The sequence below is a fragment of the Equus przewalskii genome, chromosome 6 (genome assembly GCF_037783145.1).
Source record: "Equus przewalskii isolate Varuska chromosome 6, EquPr2, whole genome shotgun sequence".
NCBI classification, from domain to species: domain Eukaryota; kingdom Metazoa; phylum Chordata; class Mammalia; order Perissodactyla; family Equidae; genus Equus; species Equus przewalskii.
In genome coordinates, this window is record NC_091836.1 from 59,624,840 (window position 1) to 59,649,144 (window position 24,305).

The 24,305-nt window shown below is 39.6% G+C and overlaps 2 long non-coding RNA genes across 7 annotated transcripts in view; one reads left to right on the plus strand and one right to left on the minus strand.

Moving 5' to 3' along the window:
* The window catches only part of LOC103564484 (uncharacterized), a 27,791-nt gene extending 22,572 nt beyond the window's left edge, over positions 1–5,219 (plus strand). For both annotated transcript variants that reach the window (XR_011541532.1, XR_548072.2), the window contains exon 3: positions 5,091–5,219. This is a non-coding gene — a long non-coding RNA (uncharacterized lncRNA). The remainder of the gene's footprint in view (positions 1–5,090) is intronic.
* LOC103564490 (uncharacterized) overlaps positions 1–24,305 on the minus strand; it is a 140,846-nt gene that overhangs the window by 8,740 nt on the left and 107,801 nt on the right. For 3 of the 5 annotated variants that reach the window (XR_011541527.1, XR_011541531.1, XR_548082.2), the window contains one exon: positions 6,934–7,543. This is a non-coding gene — a long non-coding RNA (uncharacterized lncRNA). Of the gene's footprint in view, positions 1–6,933; positions 7,544–24,305 lie in introns of those variants that run through there. The other 2 variants (XR_011541528.1, XR_548074.2) reach the window with 1 other exon arrangement.

Genomic DNA, 24,305 nt, shown 5'->3' on the forward strand with positions numbered 1-24,305 from the left:
CTCCTTTTTCTTTCTTTCTTAACAGTGCAGTTATCTCTGTTCTTTGAAAATGGGATATTTGAAATCACCTTTCAACAACTTAATTCGACATTTATCTAATGATTATTTTCTACATGCTAGACCTTGACACCATGCTGGGCGTTTGGTTGGATACAGTAAGATAAGCTGTATAGAGTTAGCTAAAATTCAAAACGGTGTACATTAGTGCTTTGTAAATAAGTTCTACAAGATTTCATAGGTGAGAGTGGGGAAGCTGGCCTGGGGCTTGGGTTTTAAGGAATGGAAAAGATTTTCATAAGGAGATAAGGGCTGAGGGTAGGAAAAGAATTCTAGGTAATATGAAGAGTAATACTAAGGGTACAGAAGAAGGGACTGGGTTAGACAGATGTCAAGTAGAATCATATGACTAACAAAGTGTATTAGAGGAGAAAAAAAGAAGACAAGATTGGAAAACATGGGCTGTGCTGTTTATGCAGCCGGGTAAGGGACCCTTCCTATTATCAAGACTAGAGTAGCTAAAATACAAGGAGAGTGGAAGCTCCAGTCAGATGTCAGCGAGGTCGTAGACAGGTCATCTAAAAGCTGACTGGAAATGCGCAAAAGTCAGCAAACAAGTTAAGGAGTGAGTGGAATGAGTCAAGAGCCGCAGTCCAAGGAGATTCTTAACTAGCACACTCCCACCTCCAGGGGGAGCTCAAGGTTTCCATCCTTCGTTCCAAAGAAAAAGGAACTCTGAAATGAATCTAGAACAAAATGGAGATTTCATAGAAACAATCATTCTGTGGGAGATTCTGTTGGAGGAATGAAGTCATTATACATGGAAGTGGGCTGAGAGAATATTTTCCCTGTCAATCATTTCTGAGGGCTCTTGGCTTTGGTTAGCTCTTGTAATGTTCTTTTCATCTCTGCCTTGTGATTAGTGTCTGGAACATTCTTAGGGCAGAAAGGCAGAAATATTCTGGAGGAGTGCCACATTGTCCAGCCCAGCTGCTCAGCAAGAGACCTGATAGGATTTGGGTCCAGCATGAGTTGGTAATGAAGAGTGGGCATTTATTCTGTGTTCTTTGTGCATGTGTCTGGGGAGAAACTTGTGTGGCCAAATGTATGATCTAGGATCCTGGTCAGACTGATTCTACTAATTGTACATGACTAGCATCTGGTGTGGTTACAAAGGGGGCTAGGATTTAGGCAGCATGATGTTGTGGGTAGTATTCTTGCTGAGAAGTGATCTTCCTCAAAGATTCAGCTGGTTATTAGCAGTAGAAAGAGATGGAGAACCATTTCTGGCGGCGGAAAAGGCTGAGACTACAAAGACACCTAGTTGCACATCGGTGTGGCTCCATGCCTCATGGTGGGAGCAGAATCTGGCTTCACTTCTGGGACTAGAACAGTCTTGTCAGTGGAAGCCTGGAATTTGAAGAAATGCAAAGCCAAATATGAGGCATATACCTTCTCTAAAGTAAAGGCTGTCTTCTTGGACAGAGCAGGCTCTCATTAATTTAGGTGTGCGGAGCTGGAAATACCAAGAGCAATGGCTTGAATCTAGGACCCTGGAAAGGTCTTTAATTTACAGGATTGAAGGAGACCTGTGAATTTCCTAGGGAAGACAGATGTCAATATTGTAAACTTACAGTGGGATTTAGATGCAAATCTCTTGGAGGGCAACTTACACAGGTGTTAAACTTACCCTAGCCTGTGGGTGTAAGAATGTCATCATTTAAATTTTTCTGCATACATTCAGAGAGTGTTTTTGTTTGTTTGTTTTTACTCTTTTCTATGTTCCAGTTGTAGGAGCCACCCTATTATTCTAGCCTGTCATCTGATGTTCTAATATGAAGCCCTATACTTTCTGACCCAAATAATCCCTTATTCTATCATTTATGTACTTCTAACTTTTCTTATTTAATAATATTTATTTTCTATCTCATTGTAAAATTCACAAATGATTAATGAAGAATGTTTGAAAAAGTACAATGTAAAACAAAAATTAGCCATAATTCAATCAATGATAAGCACTGTTAACATTTTGATGTATGCACTTTCACTGTTTCTTACTATGTATGTGCCTGTTTTAAGACAAAAATCAGGGCCACCCAGTGGCATAGTGGTTAAGTTTGCACGCTCTCCTTTGGCGGCCCAGGGTTTGCAGGTTCGGATCCTGGGTGTGGACCTACGCATTGCTCATCAAGCTGTGCTGTGGCAGCATCCCACATACAAAATAGAGGAAGACTGACACAGATGTTAGCTCAGAGCCAATCTTCCTCACCAAAAAAAAAACAAGAAAACAAAAAAATCATTATAACATTTACATTCTGTTTTGTAGCTTTTTATTTTCACTTAGTAATCTATTTATGGAACTATTTCAATGTTAATAAATGACCTATATCATGATATTTTAAATAATTTTTTTATTATATAAGTACTATCTGTGCATTGTTGTGAGCTTAGAAAATAGAGAAAAATTATACCAAAGGAAATGTCATTTAGAATTCTATCCATCCAAAACTATTATTAAAATTTTAGTCATTTTTCAGATGATTTTCTTTGCCATTATTGATAACTTTGTTTAAGTTATTTCATTTAATTTTCACAACATCCATAAGGGGTAGAGACTGTTATTATCCTGAATTTACAGATGAGAAACTAAGGCTAAAGAGAATTACATTATGTGACCAAGTTTCCACAGCCAGTCAGCATCTGACCTCAGAGCTTTGAGTGCAGGTCTGTCTGATGCTGCAGCCTTGGCCTTGACCTATTACATAATACTACCTCTCATATTTGTGTACCTGAGTTCATTGGACACAGGCTGTCTTGTAACTCTATAATTTGACAATATGTTGTAGAGATCTTTTCATGTCAATGAATTATAAAATATTCCATTACCATTTTGTTTTTTGAGGAAGATTATTACTGAGCTAACGCCCGTGCCAGTCTTCCTCTATTTTGTAAGTGGATTGCCACCACAGCATGGCTTGATGAGTGGTATAGGTCCAGGCCCAGATCTGAACCTGGGAACCTGGGCCGCTGAAGTGGAGTGCACAGAACTTTAACCATTATGCCACCGGGCTGGCCCCCATTGCCATTTTTGATAGTTTTATAATATTCTACTGTATGGTATCCTAACTTTTTTTTTTTTTTGGAGGAAGATTAGCCCTCAGCTAACTACTGCCAGTCCTCCTCTTTTTGCTGAGGAAGCCTGGCTCTGAGCTAACATCCGTGCCCATCTTCCTCTAGTTTATACGTGGGATGCCTACCACAGCATGGCTGCCAAGCAGTGCCATGTCCGCACCCGGGATCCGAACCAGCGAACCCGGGCTGCCGAGAAGCAGAACGTGCGAACTTAACCGCTGCGCCACCGGGCCGACCCCATATCCTAACATTTATTTAATCAATCTCCTAGATTTAGATTATTTCCAATTTTTCCTTTTATAGTTAAGACTGCAATATAAATTGTGGTACTTTGTCAGTTCCTCTGGATTATTTCCTAAGAATAAATTCCTGGGAATAGAACTGCTAGTCAAAGAGTATACATTAAAATATGTATAAAAAAAAACCTTAAAATAGGTTTTTGATGTACACTGACAAATTGTCCCATGAAAGGTCATAGTCATTTGTACAAGGACGACCAATGTACGAGAGTGCTCAGTTCCCCACAGCCTCTAGATAAGTGAGGATTGGCATTTCTTCTTCGTTTCTTTGATTCTTACTCAGTTTGAATGTTTTTGAATGTTAATTGGCCATTTGTATTTTTTTGTGTGAATCTCTTGTTCATATTTGTTACCTATTTTTCTATTAGAATGTTTGCGTATTTCTTCATCATCGTATAAAATCTCTTTTTACAGTAAAGATACCAACCCTTCATATTGTTGAGTGTCATATTGTGGCAAATTTATTTTCCCAAATTTCTTACTGTTTATAATTTTGTCCTTTCAAAGACATTTAAAAAAATATTTTTTAGAAGACATTTAGTATGTTGACATTATTTCACTTTTAATACACTGCAGTAATATTTTCATAATTTGATTTTCCATTTTATGGATAATTCCATTGTAAAATTCTCAGATTTCTGCTTAATATTATCTTGGGAAAAAAACTGGCATTTAATTTGATTATAAACCTATTGACTCCACATTTGAGAGATGGAGTCTATTGTTGTTTTAATTAATAGATGATTTTTTGGAGCACTTTTATCTTTGCAGAAAAATTTAGCAGGAAGTACAGAGAGTTCCCACATACCACCTCACTCCCACCTCCACCCATTTCCCCTATTTTTAACATTCTATAAATTTTATTTTCTGCTATTAACATTCTATAAATTTTATACATATATAAATATATATTATGTAAATATATATACATGTCTATAAATATATATAAGTGTGCATCATTGTGGCACATTTGTTACAATTGATAAGCCAATATGGATATATTATTATTAACTAAAGTTCATAATTTACCTTAGGGTTCACTCTTTGTGTTGTACATTCTATGGGTTTTGACAAATGTATAATGATATGTATCCACAATTACAGTATCACACAGAATAGTTTCACGGGCCTAAAAAAAATACCCTGTGTTCCACCTATACATCCCTCCCTTCTCTCTAACCCCTGATCTTTTTACTGTTCTCTGTAGTATTGCCCTTTCCAGAATGTCATATAGTTGGAATTATGCATATGGAGCTGTTTCAGATTGACTTATTTCATTTAGCAATATGCATTTAAGTTTCCTCCATGTCTTTTTATGGCTTGATAGCTCATTTCTCTTTATTGCTGAACAATATTCCATTGCACAGAGTTTATTTATCCAGAGTTTGTTTATCCAGAGTATTCCATTGTACTGGAGTTTATTTGTCCATTCACCTATTGAAGGGCATCTTGGTTGCTTCCAGGTTTTGGCAATTATGAAGAAAAGGTCTATAAATATGTATGTGCAGGTTTTTGTGTAAACAAGTTTTCAGCTCATTTGAGTAAAGATCAAGGAGTATGAGTGCTGGATCATAGGGTAAGAGTATGTTTAGTTTTGTAAGATTTACCTTATCCTTTTGATCACAGTGTTTATGGTTAATTTTTTTCTATTTCATTAAACAGCCCAACACCATCACAATTAATCTCTTGAGAGGAATATTCTTTGGGTTCACAGAAGATGAAATCTGAACAACTACCAGAGATAGATGGAAAATCTGGAGAAGCCAAGTTAATAAAGACCTTCCCCTTTTGTCTTCTGTTCTCACTTCCTAAAAAACCTAATAAGGCCACGGGTAACCAACCAACCCAGTTTGCAGGTGGGACTTTTTAGTGCTAGAGCCACTCTGTGACTGATACCAAAAATGTGGCTCTAGATTGTAATATAAAAGATGAAGCAGATTCTGGGGATTCAGCTTTTGCTTTGGAAATTCTGCTAGGGAAACCAAGGCATTGTAAGATGTTGCAGCTGTCTGTGATTTCATTGTGTCTATGTTTTGGTCTTAAATTTACTAGTGACGTGGGTCTTGTTTGAGGGGATATTCTGATGGGTCTTATTAACCCATTGAATCTTTGAATAACAATAGAGACTTCCTTTTCTCTTGGAATTAATTCTCTTGGGTAAGTAACTCATCCTGTTTTGCCTGGAACTTTCCCACTTTTAGCCCTGAAAGTCCTGCATCCTTGGAAATCCCCCAGTCTTGGGTAAATGAGAAAGGTCGTGGATCACTTTCTTTTGGGTATTTGTCTTGACTCTCGGCCCGTAGGGTTTTGACCAAAGCAGTGACATACTCATAATACACTCAAGGGAGATTTGTCTGGTGGTGATGTGCAGGAGGACTGTAATGAAGTGAAGTTAAACTCAAGGAAACCCAACTGCACAGAGGGCAGTAAAGGCCTGACCAACTTTAGAAATGGAAAGAAAGGGGGAAAGATTTAGAGAATAACCTCTAGGACACTGGCTTTTGTCATTGTAGGGTCACAGCCTTTTTGAGGTTCATGAATAACCCCTTTACCACAATTTTAGGGCCTCATTTTATAATTTTCTTGTTTCACTTCTCTAATTCATTCCACATTGCTAAAGAATCCTTCTTGAACCCCCCTCCCTTGATCTAGCATCCTTCAACATCCCGATCATAGTCTTCATTTACTGAGACTTTTTTCATCCTGGTCACAGTGTTTCTCTCTCCTCTCTGTGTCCTAAATTCATGCATCCTAGACAAATAGCGCCCCTGTGGAAGATCAACCTAACACCCTGAGTTCCCAGTTCTATGACCATCTGACACCAATACCTTTTGCCGTCACCTTACTTAAGCTACTGAGTCCTCCCTCAGGACCTTCACCCATACAGCTTCAACCCTTACACTATGTCAAGTCTGAAACTCCTCTGATAATCCCTTTCCATTTCAGCTTCATTTCTTGGCTTTTACTATTACCTCATTAAGATCTCCAATTCCCTGATCCTTCCATTTCTCCTCAATCTATCAGCCGCCTGGCTTCAAGACCCTTTGTGTAGCCTAAAGACAATCCAATGATCCAGACAGGTTAAATGGCTATGCCTTTTCTAAGGACATAGAGAAACTTGTAAATTTGACCTTTTTTTCAGTGTCTTGGAAAACTTTTCAGGGCTTTGGAAAGTCTTAAAGGCATCATTATGAAGACCATCATTGTACTGAAGATCTTAGAAATACTGGTTAATAAACGGAAAGTTTTGGTTGAGAGAATACCAAGTACACTAGCTTTTACAGTACTTTCCCATTAATTATTGAGAAAGAGTAAAAGAAAAGAGAGGAGAAAACCATATCCCAGAAGCCCAAAGTTTCTAAAGAACTTTTGGAAAATGTCATATGCTGCTGTCAGCAAAAATGGCTTCCCTTCCTGGAAAAGAGAGGAAGGAGGGGAAAGGTCATCAGAGTTACTTGAAATTAAACTGAACATGCAACACTGAGTGAAATGCAGTGGAAAGATGTTTTGGACATGGCTGCTGTATTAGTTTTCTGTGGCTACTATAACAAATTACCACAAGCTGGGTGGCTTGAAACAACTACCCAGAGAGTGGTTTATTCTCTTACAGTTCCAGTGGCCAGAAATTAAATATCGCTAGGCTGAAATAAAAGTGTCAGCAGGGCCACTCTTCCTCCAGGAGAAGGTTCTATGGGAAAATCTGTTCCTTGCCTTTTCCACCTTCTGATGGTTTCCAGCATTCCTGGGGCTGTGTCACTCTAACCTTCAAGGCTAGCATCTTCAAATCTCTCTGTTCCATCTTCTCATCATCTTCTCTGTGTGTCAAATCTTCCCCCACCTCTGTCTTATGAGGATACTTGTGATTACACTGAGGACCCACCCAGATAATCCAGGATAATTTCTCCATCTCAAGATCCTTAAATTAGTCACATTTGCAAAGACCCTTTATCCAAATTAGGCAACATTTTCAAGTTCCAGGGATATCTTTGGGTGGCCATTATGCAACCTATTCCAGCTGCATCACTGGGCAGAGATGGAGGTTCCATGAATCAAAACGCAGAAGAGATGGGGGGAGAATCTTCCAAGGGCACTGACCCTAAAGTCAGTTCCATTTCCTGGAAAAAAAAAAATATGATAGCCAGGGTCAATATATTGGACCAGGGAGAAGAAAAAGACACCACCACCGAATGAACTGAAGTATAGATTTTGGACTTCCTGTCAGTTAAGAGTGTGAGTGTTCTGTACGTAAGCTGTGGCTTACAAAAATTTTAAGTTGCTGAACACTTAACTCAAAATGTGCGTGAGATGGCAGAACTAGAAGTGGAGCCCACAGCTGTGGTCCAAGGCAAGAGCCAGAGGCACAAAGGAATCAGAGGAGGCTAGTGGAGGCTATAAACAGAAGCCTCAGTGAAAAGATTCCTGATCTCATCAATAGCTGTTAGTGAAGTGGAGGGCATCCCAAAGATAGAGACTTTGGCAGTGCATGGAATTTTCAGCTTTAAAAGTCCATCTGCTGATTTAATTCTAGGTATTGATTATATTCTGTCAATTAAGCTTTTCGATAACCTTGTTTTAAGTGGCCTGGCAATGGGTTGAGCCAGACCTGCCTATCTCTTCATGCGCTATTCTCAGGAGTGTGGGAAGAGTGGGCTGATGGGACGATAATCTTGAATAGGTGACTGGTGACTAGAGGATCTTATGGAAAGAGTATGCCAAAAATAACTGTTCTATGTATACACCCTTCCGAAGGCTGAGTCTGTCATTCTGACTAATTTGGGGGATTATAGGGATGGTATATTTTTCTCTGAGAGGATAGAGCATTTTGGAGGGTTTGAGTAGATGAACATGAAATGTTGGGTGTAGGTGGGGACAGTTGCTTCAGCCACCTCTCCCCACCAAAAGCAACCATAGCTCTTAATTCAAGGTCTTCAGAGATGACTAAGCTGGATTTCCCCAGCCACATAAAGGGGAAGCCTCAAGTTAAGAGGAAAGGAGAAAATACTGTGGGTGACATTGAGGCTTTCGCCCAGTCCTCACCTCTGCACTGGGCATTTCCTCCAGAGAGGCCCCGCTTAGACTAAGAGTGAGCACCGTGGGCTGTGCTCTTGCTCCCTCACAGGGGCTTGGCTATTTTCTGAGTAAGACGGAGAAAGCTTCGATGACTAAATGAAGTGGAGAGGGGCCTGTGCTGGAACAGTGACAACCCCAGGTGGGGACATTCCAACCATGAAGCTAAGAGAGGAGGGAAGCTGAAAGCCACAGGGAAGAGGAGCAGAGCACATGAGACTCGGAGCTTTGGGATGGCTTATAAAATTCATCCAACAGTAGATGCCCGCGAAAGGAGGAGGAAGTCATCTCTCCCTTACCAATCTCTCCCTTCCCCTATTAATCTACTTTTGCATCCCTAACTTGCATTGTATGTCAACATTAAATAATTCTAATGAGAAAATATATGTGATGATGCTTTGTGAACTTTAAAGCCATAATAATAATGATAATAATAATAATAAATAGCATTTATTGAGAATTACTGATCTAAGCACTTTACATTCACCTTATTTAATCCTCACCACAATTTTGTGACATAGGATTTATTATTCCGATTTTAGTGATGAGAAAACTGAAGCTTAGAGAAATCAGGGTTAAGGAACTTGCCCAAGGACATGTAGATAATGGTAGAGTCAGGATTTTAACTTTTTTTAGTTCCAGAGCCCAAACTTTAACTGTTTTGCTATACTGCCTTGCCAAATAAATACCTGTTAAAGTATTTATTTATTTATTTTTAAAGATTTTATTTTTCCTTTTTCTCCTCAACGCCCCCCATTACACAGCTGTATATCTCAGTTGTGGAGCCTTCTAGTTGTGGCATGTGGGTCATCACCTCAATGTGGCCTGATGAACAGTGCCATGTCCGCACCCAGGCTCGGAACCAGCGAAACCCTGGGCTGCTGAAGCACAGCATGTGAATGTAACCACTCGGCCACGGGGCCAGCCCCTAAGGTATTTATTTTTGACCTCACTAAATTAACAGTAAATGTGGGTAGAACATGGACATCAGCAGAACTCAGATTTGATTAAAACCAACAACAATAAAAACAACCCAGTACATAATGGATGAGAACAAATCAATGCAAAGTCACGTTAAGGAAGCAAAATCCCAGGCCAAAATCAGGAGCCCCGGTGCCCCCAAGACCCTCCTCTCCAGGCAGAATCCTAGGGTGGCCTCACTCATCCCAGGTCTACATGAAATACCCAGAAGCTGGAGTGCCCATCTCTCCATTTCACTGCCTCATGGGCTCTGCTCTCTTCCTGTTGTGGCTCCTGGGAACACTCTCTGATGGTGAGGTTTAACACTGACCAAGTGAGTTCAGGCTTCCTGTCTCCAGCCACATTGCCCTGCTTGCTGAGGCTGCTTGCCCTGAAGTGGTGGGGAGTACTGGGCAGACAGAGTTATAATTACTGTTCTCCCAAATAGGCTAATCCTACTCTTGGGCTTTCGTAGCCTCCCTATGGTTAAATCTTTATTAGGCCCATTTCCTCAGTTTTTTAAAGAACTTTGTCAAGGAACTTAGGAGGGCTTCTCTCTAGCCTGAGTTAGAGAACATTTGAGTTGCTCTACTCAGTGTCTGACTAAAGAGAATTCCTGTCCATTAATGGTCAACTACTGTTCCAAGACTGAGCTAGAACATCTGATGCCTTTCCTGTCTTGAGGAGAGTCCTTCCGTCTGAGTCATTCCCTAGAAGTAAGGGACACTCTCTGCCCTGGACCTTCCACTGCTTCTTAGATGTCCTGCCACTGACTCCACAAGGCAGACAGTCAAGATTTCATACACACAGAACCCTGGCACTGTCTGCAACATGTTCCTGGATAGGAAATGCATTGAATAGGAGGGGTTAAAGAGCAGGCCCTAAGGAAGAGGGGTCCAAAGAAACCATTCCACATGGACTCTGGAGTTTCAAATCTGTCTGTGAATCACCCTCCCGGCACTGTGGGCCAGTGAGAGGCCTTGGCCCAGCTAGTGCTGCACGGTGGAGCTGCGCTCAGGAGATCTGCATATCCTGTGCAGGATTTGGTGTATATCATACAATCCTTTCATTCCTGAGGTGGGTATACTAACTAGTTCTCCATCCCATCCTCCTCCCCCACTCCCATATCGACACGTATTTGGGAATGACCTGGATAAATTTCTAAAGACTTTTGGCCTGGTTTTAGTATGGCCTAACAATCTCATAATCTAATTTTGAATTTGACCCTGATTTATTTTCTGGTTGTCAATTCAGTATTATTCTTATCCAAGTTGATTGTTCACAATGGCCAAATTAACTGGATAATTGTTAATGCTCTAAGTCGTGCTGTTTAGAAGTAAGAGATTGAAGGAATGGCCTAAAAGCAATCAATCAAGCAAAACCAGTTCAAAAAATAAAAATAAAAAAGGCTACTCTGAGTTATCCAGCTTGATCTTCAGCATTAATAAAAACTGACAAACCTCCACTTCACTTTGTGCTCATAGACTTTCATCATAAACTGTATTTCCAAGACCACTAAATTAGTGGCGAGAAGTTGATTAAGTTACTGCCATTGTCTTCAGGATAATCTACTAGTTTAAAGTGAGCATTTTGATGCTGTGTGCCACGTGGGCTCATTTTGTTGACTGGTCACGTTTTAATCATGCAGACCTGGCCTTGATCATGGATTCATTAACTCTTTGCTAACAACCTAACCTTTGGGCTAACCCATGGAGTAGTGTAGTGTGAGGAAAAGGGCCTGAGCTTTGAAGGAAGACAAAGTTTGGTCCAAATTCTGGTGCTTCTGCCCTTTAGCCACAGGATCCTGGATGCTGCACCTTCGAGCATCAGTTTCCTTATCTATAAAAATGATGGTAGGAGTGGAAAGATTATTTTTAAGATTGATGTGAGAACTAAAAATTACATGATATTATACAGATTAGCTATATATATAAAGTACCAAGCACGTGGTTGGTATTCATTAAGTGCAAACTTCCCTTCTCTAATATTTACTTACAATTTTTTAGAAAAACAAATTCATATCACTTTGAAAATAAATATATACATCGAGGGCCTGGTATATAATAGAAACAATAAATTCTTGTCAAATAAATGGATAAGTTTCAGATATTTCAAAATGGGTCCACAACACATAGACAAAGGTGATCACTTTCATGCTTTGCAAGTGGAATTGAGAGGCTTGCCTGCCCCCAAATATCTCTTTTTCACTTGGTTTGAAATTTCCGTTATTAAGATCATGACACAGAGACCATCGTTCATTCATGCAACAAACATGGGTTGAGAAACCTACTGTGCACCAGTTTTGAGGTTACAAAGATTAAGTCAAATGTTCCTCTCCTGAAAGGTTTGTAATTTATAGAAGAAACTAACCATGAAAACAAAATGGTTACTATACTATGTGTTAACTACACTGATGGACAAAAGTAAAGGTATTTCTCCCCAGAAATTTATAGTTAATATGCATAAATGTGATTCAGAAATGAGTCTTCTAATGCTTTTCTACTGGTATTGTAGTAAAAATTATACTGATAAATTCAAAAGCCTTAGGTTTAGGTTTTATGCTTTCCTTTTCCTGGAATTCTCTTCTCCTCCTGGAAAACCACTCATCCTTCAGCATACAATTTAAACCTCCAATATCAATGCCCACCACTTCCAGATTCCTATCACCTTTCCACACTTAACACATCCTTTGGTTCTTCTTTACTCCAGCTATTCAGTAAAATCCTTGAGGGAGGTTTAGAAATTTTATATATGAGTCCCACCTAGGTTAGTAAACCTAGGCATTTGTAGTTTTAAAAACTTTTCAGGTGGGCCTAATTCTGGAGCTGAGCATCACTGATCATAGCACTATTGGATCATGGCTTAAGCGGAATATGAATTACTGGAGTGTAAAGACTATACTGCTGTCATTTTTGTTCCCCCAGCTCATGGCATGTTGTAAGCATTCAGTAAAAGTTTGTTGTTGAATGAGTTAGTAAGCAGGTAGAGCTGGAAAGTGTATGATGTGGCAGAGTAAGTTTTAACGAAGGACTCTTTCTAGGAGGGCAGGTAGGAGTGGTGCGAGTGGGTGGCATTGAATGAAGTGTGAGTCCAGGGAGAACCTAGACTGAATAGGGTCTCAAGGGCACTAAAAAGAGAAGTGGGTATCAAAGACCAACTTGGCCTAGTCTACATTCCTGTGACATAAGGTTGCCTCACAGTTGGAATGGGATGACATTTGAATAAACTTCCAGTGAGAACTGGGAAACAGATTTTGTATCAGGTGCCTTTAATGGGAAATAAAAGAGAGAGATCTGATGAGAAGTTTAAATCCAGCTAAGACCCAACTGAAAAACATTCACAGAACACCACAGCACTTAAGCTTAATGATTGCCATTTGTGAGCACTTACTATGTGCCAGTCTATACATTAAGCACTTTATAAACATGACTTAATTGAAAACCATTACTATGGCCCTTGATGAAGAAATGCCAGCTTGGAGAGGCTAAGTAACTTGTTCAAGGTAATACAGCTAGCAAGTGTTGGAAACTAGATTTGGACCCAGGTTTGGCTGACTCCAGAACATGTGCTTTTGTGCACTACACCCCTAGCCTCATTCCTCAAATTCATCTTCTACATATCCTCTGGCCTAAGTGATTACCTAAAATCATGGCAAATTTTACTGTGTCTTCAAGACTTGAAATAATTACTTGGCTCTCCATTGCCTTACAGAACGTGTTAGAAAATGGAATATCTGCAGAACCAAATAGGGAGGTACCTGAAAGGGGGGTGGGAGTTGATACTGGTTTCCAAAAGTGGTGAATTAACCTGAAGTTTACTTGAAGGAATTGAGAAATATGGAGAAGAACAGAGCAACATTCAATCTAGACCCAGAATGTTTGAGGGGAAAAAAACTCAGTTTCACTTCTATACCTACCAAAGCTATTATTCCAAATTTCTCACAATTACATACACACACACACACACACACTCAGAGAACCTGTGAGATTTTGCTAAATACTAATTTTTCAACAAATAGATACAATAGTAAGATTAGAAAGATATATTTAATCAGGGGTGAACTGTTTTTACTCACAAGACTTCTGACACCAAATACATGGGTTTTTTCCCTCACACCAACCAATTCTCTGATTCTCTGGATATCAACTAGGTGTTCTACAATTCAGTTCTATTCTGACACTAACTACCTGTGTTACCAAACCTGGTTCATTTTTGCCCGCTGCCTGGAAAGCCAAACACCAAGATGACGAGATTGCTGCAGAGAGAGGCTTTCCTCACAAGGCAGCCAAGTGAGGAAGTGAGAGACTGAGTCTCAAATTTGCTTCCCCAAAAATAGGGACCCAAAGATATTTATGGTTTAGGGGCAAGGTGGTCTGAAATGTGGAGTTAGATGATTGGATGTGAGGAGAGGTGAGGTAATTAATGATCTGTGCAAGCACAGTCAGACTTCATGCCTCTTCATAGGACCCATGTTCACAAAATGGTGGCATTAGCATGACCTGAGGGTGCAGTTTTTAGCCTGATGATGTCAAAAGGTCACTTATCAGATATTGTGCAGGCCCAGTTCATGGGTTGGTGGTCTCAACCAGCCTGAAGTAGACACGGTGTTTTAATTCCTGAAAAACAGCTCAAACACCCATTACTGTGGTGAACCAGTCTCCAGGAAGATGTTATCTCTAGCTCTAGTAACCTGGTGGGAGTCAGCATATTGCCTAAATGGCACAGTTAACAATGGGTAGGGGAACAACTAAAAGTTATAGTTAGTAATTGCAAAAAGGAAAAAAATTTGTTCTTAGCTACTTAATCATCAATGGCTAACTGTTTGCCAGTTTCAATCCCACCTATTCTTTGGTCATTCCACATTCTTGAGTGATTCAGGGTGACAACTAATCTGGCTACTTCCTGCTTAATTAGGGCATAGATCTGGGTTAGAGGAATGAAACTGTTTACCTCTCATTTGGAAATATTTTCTTGTTCCTAGCTTCAGGTTGACATTTTGCATTATTAGAATTTTTGTACCTTGCTCAACAATTTTGGAACAACATCTAAAGTTACATTTTATAATCAAGTATCTAACCAGAAGGATACAAAGTACAGACTACCCAAATTTTAACACTCCCTGAAAAATATACCTAACTCCAATGGGGCCTCCATCTGATCTCCAGGTGGGGGCAGATATCTGGTCTCAGTTCCTGATAATCTTTTGATTCACTGGATATGCATCAGAGACTGGAGCAATGCCCTATACCCTGATATTTCACTTGTCATTGATGATGGCTATCAGCATAGGCTCTCTGCCTAGTGGTCATCATATTACTAAGGAACTCAAAAGAACAAAGTTATCAACTTATAGCAGCTGGGAAGGGCCATAAAATTTACTGAGCATGTCTGGGTTAGTTAATCAGAGGTCATTCAAAGTTACAATGTGGGTTCTTTTCTACAACATGGCTTCCCTTATGTCAACCTTGTGTTCAGCCAGTATCACCTAGAGTTAGTATTAGACTTCACAGGTTTAACGGCTCAGTTCCATAAGACTGTTCTCATTTTCAGACACCAATCACAAGTCCAAGGACATCCATGCTTCTAAACAACCAGCTATAAGTTGGAGATTCCCATTACTCTTTCCTCAGGTTCAGTAATTTGCTAGACTAGCTCACAGAATTCAGGAAGTAACTGTACTTAAGTTTATGTTTCCTGGTTTATTATAAATGATACAGTGAACAGCCAGATGAAGAGGGACATGGTACAAGGTCCTGAAGCAACTGAGTGCAGGAGCTTCTGTCCCTGTGGAGTTGGAGTGTACCACCCTCCCAGCACCTCAATGTGTTCACCAACTTGGAACCTATCCAAACCTCATCGCTTAGGGGTTTTCATGGATACTTCATTATGTAGACATGATTGATTAAATCACTGGGCATTGGTAACTGAACTCAATCTCCAGCTCCTCTCCCCTTCCTGGAGGTTGGGGGTTGGGGCTGAAAGTTCCAATTTTCTAATCAAGCCTTGTTCTTTCTGGCCACCACCCCCTATCCTGAAGCTATTGACAAGTCCTCAGGCACTAGTCATCTCATTAACAATACAAAAGACACTCTAATCACTCCAAGAATTTTAGGAGCTATGTACTAGGAACTGGGTACAAAGACCAAATACTTATTTTTTTTTTTATTATACCTCAAGGGATATCTTTGCAGAGAAGGAATGCTGCTTTCTCTTCTCTGATGATGTTAAGTATGAGGGAATCATCCTGAGATCTGAGACAGAAAGTTCATGTAATTAACTGAAATCATAGTACATGCTTAATGCCTGTTGACTCAACTTATGATGCACATCCATTCAGATGTTACGTATGCACATCCACAAGGCATGTTTGATGCCTGTGCTGTGGGAAGAGGGTAATCCAGGAGGCTCTGCAGTTCTTGTTAGTTTGATCTTCACTTGGAGTTTGTATTTCTTCCCTCACTTTTTATATTACATGAACTTGTCTCATGATGGCACCATTGTGACATGTGTACAGGCTGGTCACACCCTTTTCAACTGTTATTTAAATTCTCTCCTGATGGGCTGCCCCAAAGCTTACCCATTTCCTCCCAACTTTAGAAAGGCAGGCAAATAGTGAAGCTTTTCACCACCAGGAGAGTCTAGCTGTTGTTATTACCACCATTACTTTTAGCCACCCAACTTCAGTTATGAATGGCATCTCACATCTAAGTACTTACAAGATTTGTGAGCGGCTCTGTATTGTTTCAACTTCTGTTTTACAATCATCTCAGGATGATTTCTGGATGACTGTTGTTATGGAGACTTATACCACATTACTGCTAAACTGCTTGTATTACCTTGTTCTTATATTTTAGTTGGTTCTTCTTTTTGGAGTTTCTTTTCTATTGTTTTATTTCTTAATGCATATGATTTAAATTTGTGTGCCTGAGACACTGTTGAAAAAAAGGTTAGTTTATATTTGAATGGCTGGTAAATAATATAACTTTAGTTGACATTTATTAAAATAAATAAAGGAGAAGAGTTCTTGTGGGCTTGTATGAAATCAGTTTTCTCGTGGTGTTATACTCATATAACATATAAATAGACTAAACAAAAGCATTCCTGTGCTTAACAATTAGCGGCAGGTCCATATCATTCACTAAATATTTATTGCATACTTACTCTGGGCCAGATACAAATGGGGGAGGATTCACAGGACACAACAAGATGCTGTGTGCCCAGAGTTAAGAGGAGAGTGACAGTCCCTATAATTCTCTTAAAATCCTTGGAGCACCTCCAGTCTGAACTGGTTCAGAATATTTCTCTCCCTCCCAGAGAGCAGGCTGAAGTTGCCCAGAAAGGAGAGAAGAGGCTTTAAGAAATCATATCACACTGTGCCTCTGGCTCTCTGTTTTGACCTGTTTGCTCTATGCTAGTACCTTTAGTTCATGTTTCATATTAATTATTATTGACTTTTCCTCTCAACTTTGAATAAATCCTGGATTTGTCCCTGGGCCTTCACTTTCAGATAATCTCAGTTCCATTCCCTGCACCTTAGGGAAAGTCTCACCCTACCTGTAACTGGACCCAGCTTCTGGAACTGTAAACCCAGAATGGCATCCTAGATCCCACTTGCTTAGGAGAGGAGTTTAGACATGTTCCATAGCTTTGAAGTTAAAATTCCTTAGTTTAGCACATAAGCTCCCTTTAGATCTGACATCTGCTTGTCTTTCTTCATCTCCTACCAACCTTCAACTTGTATGTTATGTTTCAGTTACATTGAATTTCTTGAGCAGGTTCTGGAGCAAGTAATTTTATTTCCCATCACAATGTTTGCACATGGCATGGTTCCTTCTCATGAAGAGCCCTTGTTTCACCCCCAATTCTCTAGCTATCTCCTCTTAACCTTACAGCTAGTTTCAGGGGTCCCATCTCCCAAAAAGTCCCAGTCTGATTTACATGCTTCTCCTCTAAGCCATAGCACTTACCACACTGTAGCAATTGCTTTACTTACCTGTCTCCCACCTGCTCAGATTTTGAAAGAGACTCCCATGTCTTGTTAGATTTTCTACCCTAGCCCTAGCTCCTGCTGGGGACTCGTTAAGTGACTATTGGGTACATCAGTGAATGAACAAATGAATAAATGAATTTACTGCCTAATACATCTAATCAAAGTCTTTGGGAAGTAGATGTAGTATGAATTTTAAATGAACAATAATACTACAGTATAATATGGGAGGTAAGAGGTAGAAAGGTCATCAACAGAAAAATAATTATATTCCTTTTTTTCCCTAGATATGAGCAAGAGGCTAGTAAACGCCAATTGCTGAATTAAGATATATCCAAATGTTATGAAAACCAATGGTCAATTCAGTCAACTAAAGGATTCATCAGTGAGTTAACAATGATTGGATATCTATTATCTGCAAATCACAGCTTAATCTATAAGGATGTTATGATTCAGTGAAGGAGCATATACAAAAATAATCCCGAGACAGGGCAGACTGTGATGCTTATACTAGAGATTCAAACAACATTCCATGGGATTCTGAGGGAAAAAAGATTAATTCTGATCAGAATCAATCAAGTCAATAATTTATGGGATGCACACAGACTGTGAAAATCAGAGCAACTGGCTAATTAATGTTGGACAGAATAAATAGTGGATTGAGTAATATCTGTTACTCATCAGCTGGTTATTTTGCTCTGTGACGGCCTTGAACTCTGCATGATAAGGAAGTGAGAAAGTAGAAGAAGGAAGTGTGGCAGGACCCAGAGGGAAGGAATTTATTCTTGCAAAAGAAGGAAGAGAAGCAGAACCACAGAGAGACAGGAGTAAAGATTGTTTTGATTATGGGTGTAGCATTTTCTTGAGTCTCTTCAGTTGCAAGCGTAAGGAAAGGAAGGAAAAAAGAGAGCCAACCAGAAAAAAAGAAAGCCAACCAGGGAGCCAAAGGAAGGCTTAGCATCAAAATGAGAAACAGAAAAGCAGAAGAAATAACTTGTTCACATAGGTATTATGCTATAGTACCACTGGTTATAAAATGCTGATACCAGGAGCATTTTAGTGATGATACAGATAAAATGGTAGAGGAGGCATGGTTGTAGATAGAAGTCTAAGAAAAAAAGTTTGTTATTATAGTTATTGTTACAATTATTTACAAATATTCCCAACTTTCCATTAATGCACATGAGCATATTGCACTTCCCACCTCTTTCAAAGATTGATGTGGCTCTGTGGCTTTCTTTGGCTAATAAAATGTGTGTGTAGGGGCCGGCCCCATGGCCAAATGGTTAAGTTGGCATGCTCCACTCCAGTGGCCCAGGGTTTCGCTTGTTCGGATCCTGGGTGTGGACATGGCACTGCTAATCAGGCCATGCTGAGGTGGCGTCCCACATCCCACAACTAAAATATACAACTATGTACTGGGGGGATTTAGGGAGAAAAAGGAAAAAGAAAATCTTAAAAAAAATTTTTAAAAAATGTGAGTGTAAGTGACAAACATGTAGAGTGAACGAGAAGTACTTTTTCAGCCACTGAGATTTTGAGTGTAAGTATAAGCTAACCTATCTTTGCTAATACAATTACCCAGAAATGAAAAGATTGCTAACATTAATGCAAAAAAAGAGATTTGTGCAACAAGTTGAAGGAGTACTATAAGAGGTGGAAATAATATAATGAAAGCTAAAATAGAATATCTGGGAATTATAAAAGACTTATAATTCCTTTTTTTTATTCCAATAATTTATCTCTATGTCTTTCTCTTTGTAATATTCTCCTTCATACACAGCATCCACTTTTAAGGTTTCAGCTACTGCCTCAGTATAAATGACTAAAAATTCCATGTATCTGGTCCTGACAGTCATATTCTCATTTCTAACTGCTACAAAGAGATGCACATCTTAGAGGACTTCCAGTAAAACTATTTAGACATGTTCATGTTTAAAAATGAAACTTTAGGGGGCCAGCCCAGTGGCGTAGTGGTTAAATTTGCACACTCCACTTTGGCGGCCCAGGGTTCACAGGTTTGGATCCCAGGTGCAGACCTGGCACCACTCGTCAAGCCATGCTGTGGTGGCATCCCATATAACATAGAGGAAGACTGGCACAGATGTTAGTTCAGCGACAATCTTCCTCAAGTAAAAAGAGGAAGATTGGCAACAGATGTTAGCTCAGGGCCAAACTTCCTAAAAAAAAAGGAAAGAAACTATGAAACTCCCCAGCAGACCAACTCTCCCCCAAAGAGATACTTTTCCACTCCTGATGGTGAGCTTAGATTGCTTCCTGTTATTTTTCCTCTTTATTCTTCTTCTTCAAAATGCCTCTCAGATTTACCACTTTCTCTTCACTCATACCTCAGCTACCCTAGTCCAAACTCACTTAACTCGCACCTGGACTTCTGTCACAACCTCATCTCCCCTCCAACACATCTCCCACCAATCCATCCTGCCCATTGTTCCCAGACCACTCTTCCCTCTTCAAGGATCCTCCATGATCCCTCAGTTTTGCATCCAATACCCTCTGTAATGTGCCCATCCAGCCATCTCCCATTGCTTTCCAGCTCTTGTGCTCAGGTAGGCATGTTTGCTGCACTATAAACCACTCTGCTCGTTCCTACCTCCCTATTTGACTAATGATTTACCTCCAACTTGTCAAGTGTTCTCACTCGCATCTTCCCAATCAAAAATCCCACCCATCCTTAAGGCTTATCTTAAATTCCATCTTTTTTTTCCAGAAGGCATACCCAATAAATGCCACCCAAACAGATCTCTTCCTTTCTCCACCCACATAGCACTTAGTCACAGAGTTCTAAGTTCTCTTAGAAATCATAGAGAACAGTCCTCCAGTTTTATGGTTGAGGTTCAGAGACTTGGCCAGTCCTGCAACCAGTCAGTGACAGCCAGAACTAGATCCCAGGTGTCTTGACTTTAGTTTTCTTCCCACTACACCTTACTGCCTTTTGTTTAACAGCTAACGTATTTTAGAGTTTAAGTCTAACCAATCTTGCATTTTGTTTAAGTTTATAAGTCACATATCCCTGATTAGATTATAATTAGATTAGAAGCTTAGGAACAATGGGCTCAGTCCATTTTAGGTGACAAGCTCTTACTTTTAGGTTTCTGAGGCTGAGGTTCAGAGTAAGGTTGAAATGCACAGTTGAGCCATTAAACCAATGAGTTTTGGAACAACTGGGGATCAGTCAGGAAGGCAAATAGAACATTGGAAAAAGGTAAGATAGTAATTTAAGGTCAGGACCTTAGAAGACCAGAATTAGGAGAATTTAGGGATTCCAAAATACAAACTCTTTGACTGAATTATGAATGATCAGAAAGAGTCCGATCAAGTGACAAGTCCCTTACTCAACTCCTAGAATAGGAAGAATAAGAAGAAAGAAAGAAAAGAGACTCTCACCAGAGATCTCCATAAATCTCTCCTGTCTAGCTAGAGAAGGTGACCCTTAGAGGACACTAAGCATGAGAAAGCCTGAGTTTTCATTATAGAAGTTCCAGTCCGTCAGGGAGGGGCTGAGCAGGGATGGCAGAGCTGCCCTAACCCAAAAGGCAGGGGATATTCTTATTTGGCTGTGGGTGCAACCCCAGCCATGCATCTCTCCTGGGAGCTCCAACTGCAGGCTCCTGAATGCTGCCTTGCCAGAACCCATCCTTCCTCAATACTGGCCCAGACCCTTGGACTGAGGTCTATGCCTCTTTACCCCTGTCCTGGCTGCAAGACAATGGACCCGGTCTACAGTGGTTGACTTTGCTGACCTGTGCTGACTCCCTCTATCTTATTAACATAAACAACTTAGCATGAAGTATATAAGATATTGTACACTTTTACCCCACCTTTCCTTCCCAATTTTATTTCCCACTATGTCTCTTTACTTACCTTACATTGCAGCCACACAGGCAGCCACCATCCGTCACATCAGTATATACTTTCATGCATCCATGTCTTTGTTTGTGCTGTTCCCTCTGGCTAAAGGCCCCTTCCTGTTCACTTGACAACTATATCTGATTGACACAACCTTATTTATGTTTCAAGATCCAACTCATATGTTCTTGCCTCGCTCAAGGATTCTAAGACTCCCCCTAATCAAAACAGAGCAAATCATTCCTTTCTCTGAACTCTCATAATCAAAAGTTTGGATCTTTATTTAGCACTTTAGAAATTCCACTTTATAGTACAGTATGGTTCTATATCTTCACCATGTTATGTTTAAGCTTCTTGAGAACAGGAACTATGTTTTAATCATCACTGCACCCTCATGGCGCCTAGACCATTGCATTGTACATAATAAAAATTGAATAAATCCTATTCAACACAGTACTGGAGGTGTTGGCCAGAGCAATTTGGCAGGAAAAAGAAATAAAAGGAATCCAAATAGGCAATGAAGAAGTAAAACTCTCGCTGTTTGCAGATGACATGATCTTATATATAGAAAACCCCAAAGAATCCATAGGAAAACTATTAGAAACAATCAACAGCTACAGCAAAGTTGCAGGGTATAAAATCAACATACATAAATCAGTAGCATTTCTATACACTAACAATGAACTAACAGAAAAAGAACTCAAGAACTCAATCCCATTCACAATCTCAACGAAAAGAATAAAATACCTTGGGATAAATTTAACCAAGGAAGTGAAAGATTTATACAATGAAAACTACAAGACTTTCTTGAAAGAAATTGATGACGACATAAAGAGATGGAAAGACATTCCATGCACATGGATTGGAAGAATAAACATAGTTAAAATGTCCATACTACCTAAAGCAATCTACAGATTCAACGCTATCCCAATCAGAATCCCAAGGACATTCTTTACAGAAATTGAACAAAGAATCCTAAAATTCATATGGGGCAACAAAAGACCCCGAATTGCTAAAGCAATCCTGAGTAAGAAAAACAAAGCCAGAGGCATCACAATCCCCAATTTCAAAACATACTACAAAGCTACAGTGATTAAAACAGCATGGTACCGGTACAAAAACAGGTGCACAGATCAATGGAACAGAATTGAAAGCCCAGAGATAAAAACACACATCTATGGACAGCTAATCTTCGACAAAGGAGTGGAGGGCCTACATTGGAGAAAAGAAAGTCTCTTTAACAAATGGTGCTGGGAAAACTGGACAGCCACATGCAAAAGATTGAAAATTGACCACTCTTTTTCACCACTCACCAAAATAAACTCAAAATGGATCAAAGACCTAAAGATTAGGTGTGAAACAATAAGTCTTCTAGAAGAGAATATAGGCAGTACACTCTTTGACGTCAGTTTCAAAAGAATCTTTTCGGACACTCTAACTCCTCAGATGAGGGAGACAATAGAAAGAATAAACAAATGGGACTTCATCAGACTAAAGAGCTTCTTCAAGGCAAGGGAAAACAGAATTGAAACAAAAAAACAGCCCACTAATTGGGAAAAAATATTTACAAGCTACTTATCCGACAAAGGGTTAATCTCCATAATATACAAAGAACTCACACAGCTTAACAACAAAAAAACAAACAACCCGATCAAAAAATGGGCAGAGGACATGAACAGACATTTCTCCAAAGAAGATATAAGTATGGCCAATAGACACATGAAACGATGTTCATCATCACTAATCATCAGGGAAATGCAAATCAAAACTACACTAAGATATCACCTTACACCTGCTAGATTGGCAAAAATATCCAAAACCAAGAGTGACAAATGTTGGAGAGGTTGTGGAGAAAAAGGAACCCTCATACACTGTTGGTGGGAATGCAAACTAGTGCAGCCACTATGGAAAACAGTATGAAGATTTCTCAAAAAGTTAAAAATAGAAATACCCTATGACCCAGCCATCCCATTACTGGGTATCTATCCTAACAACCTGAAATCAGAAATCTCAAGAGTCCCATTCACCCCTATGTTCATCGCAGCATTATTTACAATAGCCAAGACGTGGAACCAACCTAAATGCCCAGAAACTGATGATTGGATAAAGAAGATATGGTATATATACACAATGGAATACTACTCAGCCATAAAAAAGGACAAAATTGTTCCATTCGTATCAACATGGATGGACTTTGAGGGTATTATGTTAAGCGAAATAAGCCAGACAGAGAAAGACGAACTCTATATGACTCCACTCACAGGTGGAAGTTAACATATAGACAAGGAGAACAGATCAGTGGTTACCAGGGAAAAGGGGGGGTGGGGGGAGGGCACAAAGGGTGAAGTGGTGTACCCACAACATGACTAACAATAATGTACAACTGAAATCTCACAAGGTTGTAATCTATCATAATCTTAATAAAAAAATTGAATAAATATTTTGGGCTAAGTCTTGAATTGGTGTCATTTCTTTAATTCTCTATTTTTTAAAATGGAATTAATTTTCTAAAGAGCAGTTTTAGGTTCACAGCAAACTGAACAGAGAATGCCCATATACCTCTAACCACACACATGCATGGCCTCTCCCACTATCAACATCCCCCACCATATTTATGGGTATACTTGCTACAATCGATGAACCTACACTGACACATCATTATCACCCAAAGTCCATAGTTTACATTAGAGTTCACTCTTGGTGTTATACATTCTGTGAGTTTTGACAAACATATAAAGACATGTATTCACTATTACAGTTTCACTGCCCTAAAAATCTTCTGTGATCCACCTATTCATCCCTTCCTCCCAGCTAAGCCCTGGCAGCCACTGCTCTTTTTACTGTCTCCGTAGGTTTTTCCTTTCCAGAATGTCATATAACTGGAATCACACTGTAAGTAGCCTTTTCAGATTGGCTTCTTTCATTTAGCAATATGTATTTAAATTTCTTCCATATCTTGTAATCGGTTCATAGCTCATTTCTTTTTAGTGATGAGT